At 35.3% G+C, this 7,844-nt stretch overlaps 1 non-coding gene across 1 annotated transcript; it reads right to left on the reverse strand.

Moving 5' to 3' along the window:
* Positions 1-995: 995 nt before the first annotated feature.
* LOC132520110 (small nucleolar RNA SNORA70) lies at positions 996-1,130 on the reverse strand. The gene has a single exon (XR_009540475.1). It is a non-coding gene; the product is annotated as a small nucleolar RNA SNORA70 (small nucleolar RNA).
* Between the last annotated feature and the right edge of the window lie 6,714 nt (positions 1,131-7,844).

The raw sequence follows: 7,844 nt of genomic DNA on the forward strand, positions 1-7,844 counted from the left end.
AGAGTCCCAAACAAAATCATGGTTTTCAGTTGTCTTTGGCCTGAACCTCCCATCACGATGTGTTTTTTGCTGTTTGATCCTATTCTCCATAGGGGTAGCTCAAATTCTCTCTACTTTCTATAAACTTTTAATCCTCTCTGGCCACCTCTTAGATGACATTGCACCCTATTTCATATAAAACATATTCTTAATTTAGATTTGAAAGAGGTCGTAACACATTTTCCTTTAAGAATTACCTAGAATGCTAGGAACTAGCTGTGTGGGTTGCTTTATCCATTACGTAGATTAACAAAATTGGTACTCCAAGTGGGTTTTGTTGTTGTTGTAACTTTTGTCACTCATTTATTCATTTAAAAATATTTACTGGGAACCTGTGAATTGAGTTCATCCTTGGTTCACCATCTAGCAGAGGAGGTAGATAAACATACAATTATCAACAACTGGATAAGTGGTTTAGCAGTGACACGTAAAAGCAATTATTGGAGCATAGAAGACAGAGAATCTAAACTTGGCAGGAAATGGTGTTTAGGAAGTTGACGCATGGGTTAGGTCTTGAAAGAGGAAGAATGCTTTTTTTTTTTTGACAGGAAAGTAGGATTTATGGGTGGGTGTAAAGAGGGGACAGCGCCAAGGCTCTCACGAGTGCAGGGCCCGCCATTGGTCCAGGGGCCGCGACTAGGGATGTATTTGATCCCACAGCCATCTGAGATGAACCGCTTTTCTGCCACCATGTTTTCAAATTCATCCGCATTAAACTTAGTAAATCCCCACTTCTTGGAGATGCCGATCTTCCGGCGGCCAGGGAACTTGAACTTGGCCCTGCCGAGGGCCTCAATCACATGCTCCTTTATTCAAAGTTTGGTACAGATGAACGTTATGACTTGGCCTGTGTGGACCCTGGCCACTGTGCCCTGGGGCTTTCCAAAGGCACCGCACACACCCGTCTGGAGCCTAGACTGGGGACAGCATGACAATCATGAAGGCCCACTGGAAAGGGCTGTCTCCAAGGTCCCTCAGGGCAACCCGCACAGGCAACAAGCTGCATGCACTACTGAGGAGGCTGCTGTCCACAGCCATTGCACACCAGGCCCCCACGAGGAAAAGCGCACCTTCGGCTTAACTGGCTGCAAAAAAAGAGAGCAAGAACTCTTGAGATGAATGGTGGGGATGGGGATGGAGACTGTTTCAGGCCTAGGAAACAGCCAAAGGGATCCTCAAATAGTTTAACATGGGAAAACCTTTGGGTGAGGGTTGCTGACCAGCAAGCAATGATGCTATAAAGCTAGACAGAGTGGGATCACAAAGGCCTTTGTACTTTATACCAAAATAAGTATCTGCGTGATAATGGGGGACTGCGGAGGACTGTAAGCAGGGGAATGGCATGGTTAATTTCCCCAAAGAACTGTGTTCAGTGAAGTTGGTTTTGGCCCATGCACTCGGCTTATAATGAGGAACATTATGAAAAGCTGCTGTAATGTTCATTGTAGGAGTGCCCTAAACGGCAGTGCCCACTCTAAGAAATCTCACATGACACTTCTTATCAATCAGCTTTGATTCTTTTGAGGAAGTAGTCTGTTTCACTTTATGGATGATGTAAACTTATTTCTTTTTTTGTTATGGACACCGAAAAGCTGAGAGCCATACAATTTTAAGTCTTACATCTTTTCAATACAGCTTTCTTTGTGACCTTGAAATTTGTTTAAATATGGCTTTCTTGGTTATTTTTAAATGTATTTAATTTCTTTATTTTTAAATGTATTTAATTTCTTTAGTGTTTGTTTAATGTGCCTCAAATGCTATATGAAATGAAATGGGAGGATAAATTCATAAATAAATAAGACACGGCCATATTTGCTTTCTCTGACTCATCAGAGTCGTATCAGGTACAAGGTGGAGGCGAGGTGGTTATTAGAGGCAGGGAGGCCAGCTCAGAGGCTCTTCTAAAAGTCCGAGAGAGAGCCGGGGGGTGCCTAGGCTGAGGCAGTGGCAATGGATGAGGAGAAGGGAGGTGGATCTCCGAGATATTTAGGAGGTAGAATTGAAGGGATTTGGTAATTAGATGCTGTACGTAAGAAGGAATGGGTGGGTGATGAGAGGCAGGTGGTGTCCAGAATGATTCTGACTTTTCTATCATGTTTGCTTGAATGCAAGGTGGGGGATGGTATGTTCACTGTCATATGGAAGTTTGTAAGAGAACCAGGTGTAAAGATGATGAGCTACCTGTGGACATACAGATAGATGTGCCTGTAACAGTTGGTCTGGAAGGTAGAAGAAAATCTGCAATGCAGATAGCAACTTGGTCTTTGTGGGAGTGAATGAGTTTTCCTGGAGAAAAAGTGATGGAGAAGAGCAAAAGCAAAAGAAGCATGTAGGTCAGAGTCCTGAGGATTATCATTTAATGGTCAGGTAGAGGAGAAAGAGCTGGCAAAGGAAAATGAGAAAGAAAAGTAGAAGATACACTGTTGGTGGGAATGTAAATTGGTGCAACACCATGGAAAACAATATGGAGGGTCTTCAAAAAACTAAAAATAGAGTTGCCATATGATCCAGCAATTCCACTCCTGGGCGTATACCCAGACAAAACTATAATTCGAAAAGATACATTCATCTCTATATTCATAGCAGCACTATTCACAATAGCCAAGACATGAAAACAACCTAAAAGTCTATCCACAGATGAATGGATAAAGAAGATGTGGTACATATATACAATAGAATACCACTCAGCCATAAAAAAGAATGAAATGATGCCATTTGCAGCAACATGGATGAACCTAGAGATGATCATACTAAGTGAAGTAAGTCAGAAAAAGACAAATACCATATGATATCACTTATATGTAGAATCTAAAATATGACACAAATGAACATACATCTATGAAACAGAAACAGACTCACAGACATAGAGAACAGACTTGTGATTGCCAAGAGGGAGGTGGGTGGGGAGGGGAAGGACTGGGAGTTTGGGATGAGCAGATGCAAACTATTATATAGAGAATAGATAAACAACAAGGTCCTGCTGTATAGCACAGGATATTCAATATCCTGTGATAAACCGTAATGGAAAAGACTATGAAAAAGAATATATATGTGTATAACTGAATCACTTTGCTGTACAGCAGAAGTTAACGCAACGTTGTAAATCAACTATACTTCAATAAAAGTAAAAAAAAAAAAAAAGAAAAGTAGGAGAAAACAAGAGTGAAGGGACATGGGAGCTAAAGGAGTGTTTAAGAGGGTCGCACGCATCTAATGTTATTGGTAAAGGCAAAAACGATGAGGGCTGAAAAGTGTGCTCTTTTAGTTAGGACCTAAAAATAATTGATGACCTCAGTGGGGCATTTTGTCATTCATTAGTCAATACATTGACATGATTACTATGTAGTACATTCTAATCACATGATGATGACTGATTTGATGTGGTGCAGATAAGAGTCAACTGAGCACAAGGAATTTTAATTCATCAAGATAGGGAATTCTGGAAGAAAAGTGAATTTGGAGGAGAGGCTCAGTATAGTTCTTACTATCTAATAAACAGAAAGTACTAGTCTTTTTTAGAAAATCACTAGAGCTAGGCACTAAGTTGAACGGCAGTGTTGCGATATTGCGGAAAAGTAGACTAAAATTCTTTACGGACTGTGTTTAAATCAGAGAAAATAGACCAAGGTGTTCATGAACATCAATAAAGCTTTATAACAATACAATTCATTACCATTGTTTGGATTAATATTGTAATAATTACACAATTTTTACATTATGAAAATAAGTCATAAATAGTGTAAAAATAATTCTGAAGATCAACTTCTCACAAACTAGGAACCCTGAAAACAAGTTAAAAAAGCAAATAAAAACAAATTAGAAACTGAACACAAGGCAATTATCTCCAGGCTGCATATCAAAAAACCACATGCGTCTTTTGATTCAGTAATCTCAGCTGGAGAAATTACAATGAAATGAAATAAGAAATCAAACAGGGAGAATTCAATCTTTCAATTATTTACACTATTGAGAAAAACAGGTTTGTGCCATATTTACAGCAATAAGACACAACACATTCTTAGAATAATCAATTACATGAGACTGGCCCACAAAACATTAAGAAAAATATGCAGTGTAATGCTTGCCAAAATATTTTTTTTTGCATTTTTCTCTTACTTTGTATTCATGTGATTTTTTGGCAATATAAAAATAGCTGCACATAGAGATGAACTTTAAAATGTAAAAAATACAAATAAAAATATAATATTTTCTAAAGGAAAATCAGATACATACATCTTTTAAAAATGTTATTAAATTGCATGAAACATTTACAACAGTATAAAGAATATTCACATAAATGTCAATAATATGTAAGACATTCTTTTGTGAATCCAATTTATTAATATTTCTGAGATATGTGAGAATATCCACTGCATTTTGAGAAATGTTGGTACTTTGTTATCAATAAATCAAACGTAATAGGTCAGGTTGAAAAAGTCTTATTCCCAGAACGACAGTTCTGTCAATAAGCAGCATAGGGAAACTTATGCATTTAAATACATTTAAAAAATCAGAAATGCCATTAAAATGTTTCAGTATTGAATTAGCAAAAACAAAATCCACTAAAAATTTAAGTTGGAAGGGTATCTCTGCTGTGGTATATAGTAAATCCAGCTGATATGAAGCTATTTCAACAAAAATGGGGAAAAGTAGGGACTGAAGGTCTTTATACTCTAAAATAACTTAGCAGAATCATAATTGGTCAAGTATGTTAATTCCACTAGGAATGAATTGTTTTAACAGCCAGAATCACATGTGACTGTTCTAAATCATTATTTTTGAGAATATAAGATTACGCTGTTATGGACTTGACTTTCTAGAGATAGCAAGGTTTTTGTTTTTGTGTTTTGGCAGAAATTAGAAAAGTTCATTTTTGGTAATGTTAATTATTAATATTACTTGATTATCAAGAAATAGAGAAAAACAAGATTTCAAATATCAATATCTGCATGTTCCTAAGATCATTTATTAGAAGATATGAAAACATCACCCACCTTAACAAGCATAGCTTATTTCTGGGCAAGATTATATATAGTGGCCAAAAAAGGAAAAAAAAAAGATGAAAAGTGGTGTTAACTTTTTATGCTATAATAGTAACATTAAAAATAAAACGTTGGAAAATTAAGCATGTTTTCTAAGTGATAAAAATATAATACCTGTTAATTTTTCCACAGATACTGACATGCTGATTTGACCATTTCTAAACTAGTAGAGAGGTGTGTATATATAATATATAGTAGACAAAGGACATATAGAATGAACTACTGGATGCATAAGAGTTCTTACTATTCCATCAGAACATCATGCACAGGATTCAAGAACAGACTTTTTTTTTGGTAGAAATTCAAGATATTCTCATGTTTCCTATGAAATCAAATAAGAAAGAAAAACCTTTCAAGACTGCTTTTCATAATGAAAATGAAAACTAGAAGAAAAATTTTGGCATATTTATGGGTCAGGTACTCTATGAATATGTGCAGACTTGTCTAATGTTGGTTTTGTCATGCTTAATCAAATTCTATAAGCTAAAAGATGAGAGTAAAAGTTGAGAAAGGCATATGGTATATGAAATGAACATGAAATAAAAGGATCCACAATCCAAGTACACGCATATCATCTATAGGTACACTGTTTTGTTTTCTTTTACATTAAGAAAGACTGGTCATTGAACCATAATTATAGTAAATCCATAAACTTGAAAAATAAAATCACGCACTAACAGTTTAGGAATGCTATTAAACAGAGAAATGAAATTATCCATAGTAGAGTTGCACTGTCCATAAAGAAAAAGAAAAGAAATACATTAGCACCAACATAAACAGAAAACAATTTTAAAGCTAAAACACGTACCAGTTTGGCATCCTTAAAAGATGCTTATCAGAAATGGAATCTGATCTTGACTTATTTCAAATGTCTTTCATGTATTTTTTCTTAATCTTCTATCCAATAATAGAAATTAAAAGAAAGCAAACTTAAAGAAAAGTATGTAGCTGCCAACACATATATCAGCAGACACATTCATTAGTTCATTAGGCAATTATTTGAGGATTCTCTATATTGGTAAAAAAATGGATGATTTAAAATATTTTAGTAACAATAGTTGAAGATTATGCATGTTGGTTAAGACCTAGCAGTTCCATGGAACAAAGAGGAGGACCATGGTCCTTTTGTTTTCCACAAGGAAATGTATTGAAAGTTTACAGCTTCCTTTAATCATGGAATAAAAGGCAATATTGTCAAATCAGTTATAGAGTAAAACCTCAATATACACATAGGACAGAACAGTATTCTTAAAGGGCTGTGTTTAAAAAATACATATATTTTTTGTACGTGAAATGTTTCTCTTTTGATGTTAAGGTATTCTCTTTTGAAGCTGTGCAACTTTTAAATAGTGATCCATCTTAATTCCTCTTTCTACTAGAGGAGTAGAAAGAAAGATAGATAGGAAGAAATATAGCCACCAGATTTTTCTCAAGACACTACTGTTTGTTTTCCTGAAGAGACTGTGGTTTTACTCGCTTTAGTTCATTTTTCCAAAGCATTTAAGACAAATTGTTTCAGACACTGAATAAAATACCTTATCCTAACCAGATCATACAAGAGATGGGTAGAAAATGCCCTCTGTTGTTTTAAAAATGCTAAACTGGTTTCGGAGTGTGGAATGTTACTAGAGATGTTACCAATTTGATTGATAGATTAGTTCAAACATCTTTCCATTCTTGAAAACGTAATGGAAACAAAAAGAAGGCATTTTGTATAACTGAGCATTTGGTTATATATTATGAAAGAGATCATAAGGATCTTGGGGTCCTTGTCTTATAATCGTACTTTAACTGTTGTCACCATAAGCCAATGATGAGATAATTTCCCCTCTGCTGGTGAAAACCTATATATGAAACCAGAAATTTTCCCACAAAATGGCATGAAATGAGAAATTATATTGTCCAATGGGCTGAAAGAGTGACTACTCCTCATTGATGACGTTTCTCCTAATGTAACCCTTCCACTTAGAACAAGTCATTTCAAAACATGCTATCAACTCTTTACTGTGCAAAGAAATGCTCAGTCTAATACAGTTAGGTAACTTTTGAGCAAGTAGTTGAAAAATACTCTTTATGGCAACTATATTTCACAGCTTTCTGAGATCTCAGATTTGGTCTGTGCATAAGACAAACATTGAGAAATGTAAAAAAGATAAAGAAATCTAAATATAGACACAACTTAGAACTAAATAGAACTACAAGAAATAGAAATGAGTTAATACGATCAAATGTGACCAAATCTTGACTTTATCTTAACTGATAATCACTATATATGTTATATTCATCATACAAAAAAAAGTCAAAAAGTACTGAAAAATTGTTTAACTTTGATGCTTTACAATGACTGAACTGAAAATGGAGCTTCTGTTATATTCTCGGCAATTATTCAGAAAAGGAGAGAAGTTAGCAAATGGTCAACTTGACTGTTGGTACCAACTTATTAGGATTTGAAGACTTTCCTTTAAAAAATTGTTCAAAATAAATGTGACAAAAGCTGGAAAACAAATCTTTCCTGAATATTCCTGGGACTAAAAGAGAAAAGAAAAAATATTTAAAAGAATGGAAAATATCTTTCTGTTTCTAGAAGTTTGTAGAAAATGTTTAACATGGGTTGGATCTTGGAAGGAAGGGAAGCTCTCATCAGCTTCAGTAGAGATCGTAGGATGAGCTCTCCTACATCCTCAGGAAAGGTTATTTCGGCCAACCGCTTCTTGGGACATGTTGTATCTTCAGCAACCCGAGTTTTGGTGAGATGTACACACC

The sequence above is a fragment of the Lagenorhynchus albirostris genome, chromosome 4, assembly GCF_949774975.1.
Source record: "Lagenorhynchus albirostris chromosome 4, mLagAlb1.1, whole genome shotgun sequence".
Classification (NCBI taxonomy): domain Eukaryota; kingdom Metazoa; phylum Chordata; class Mammalia; order Artiodactyla; family Delphinidae; genus Lagenorhynchus; species Lagenorhynchus albirostris.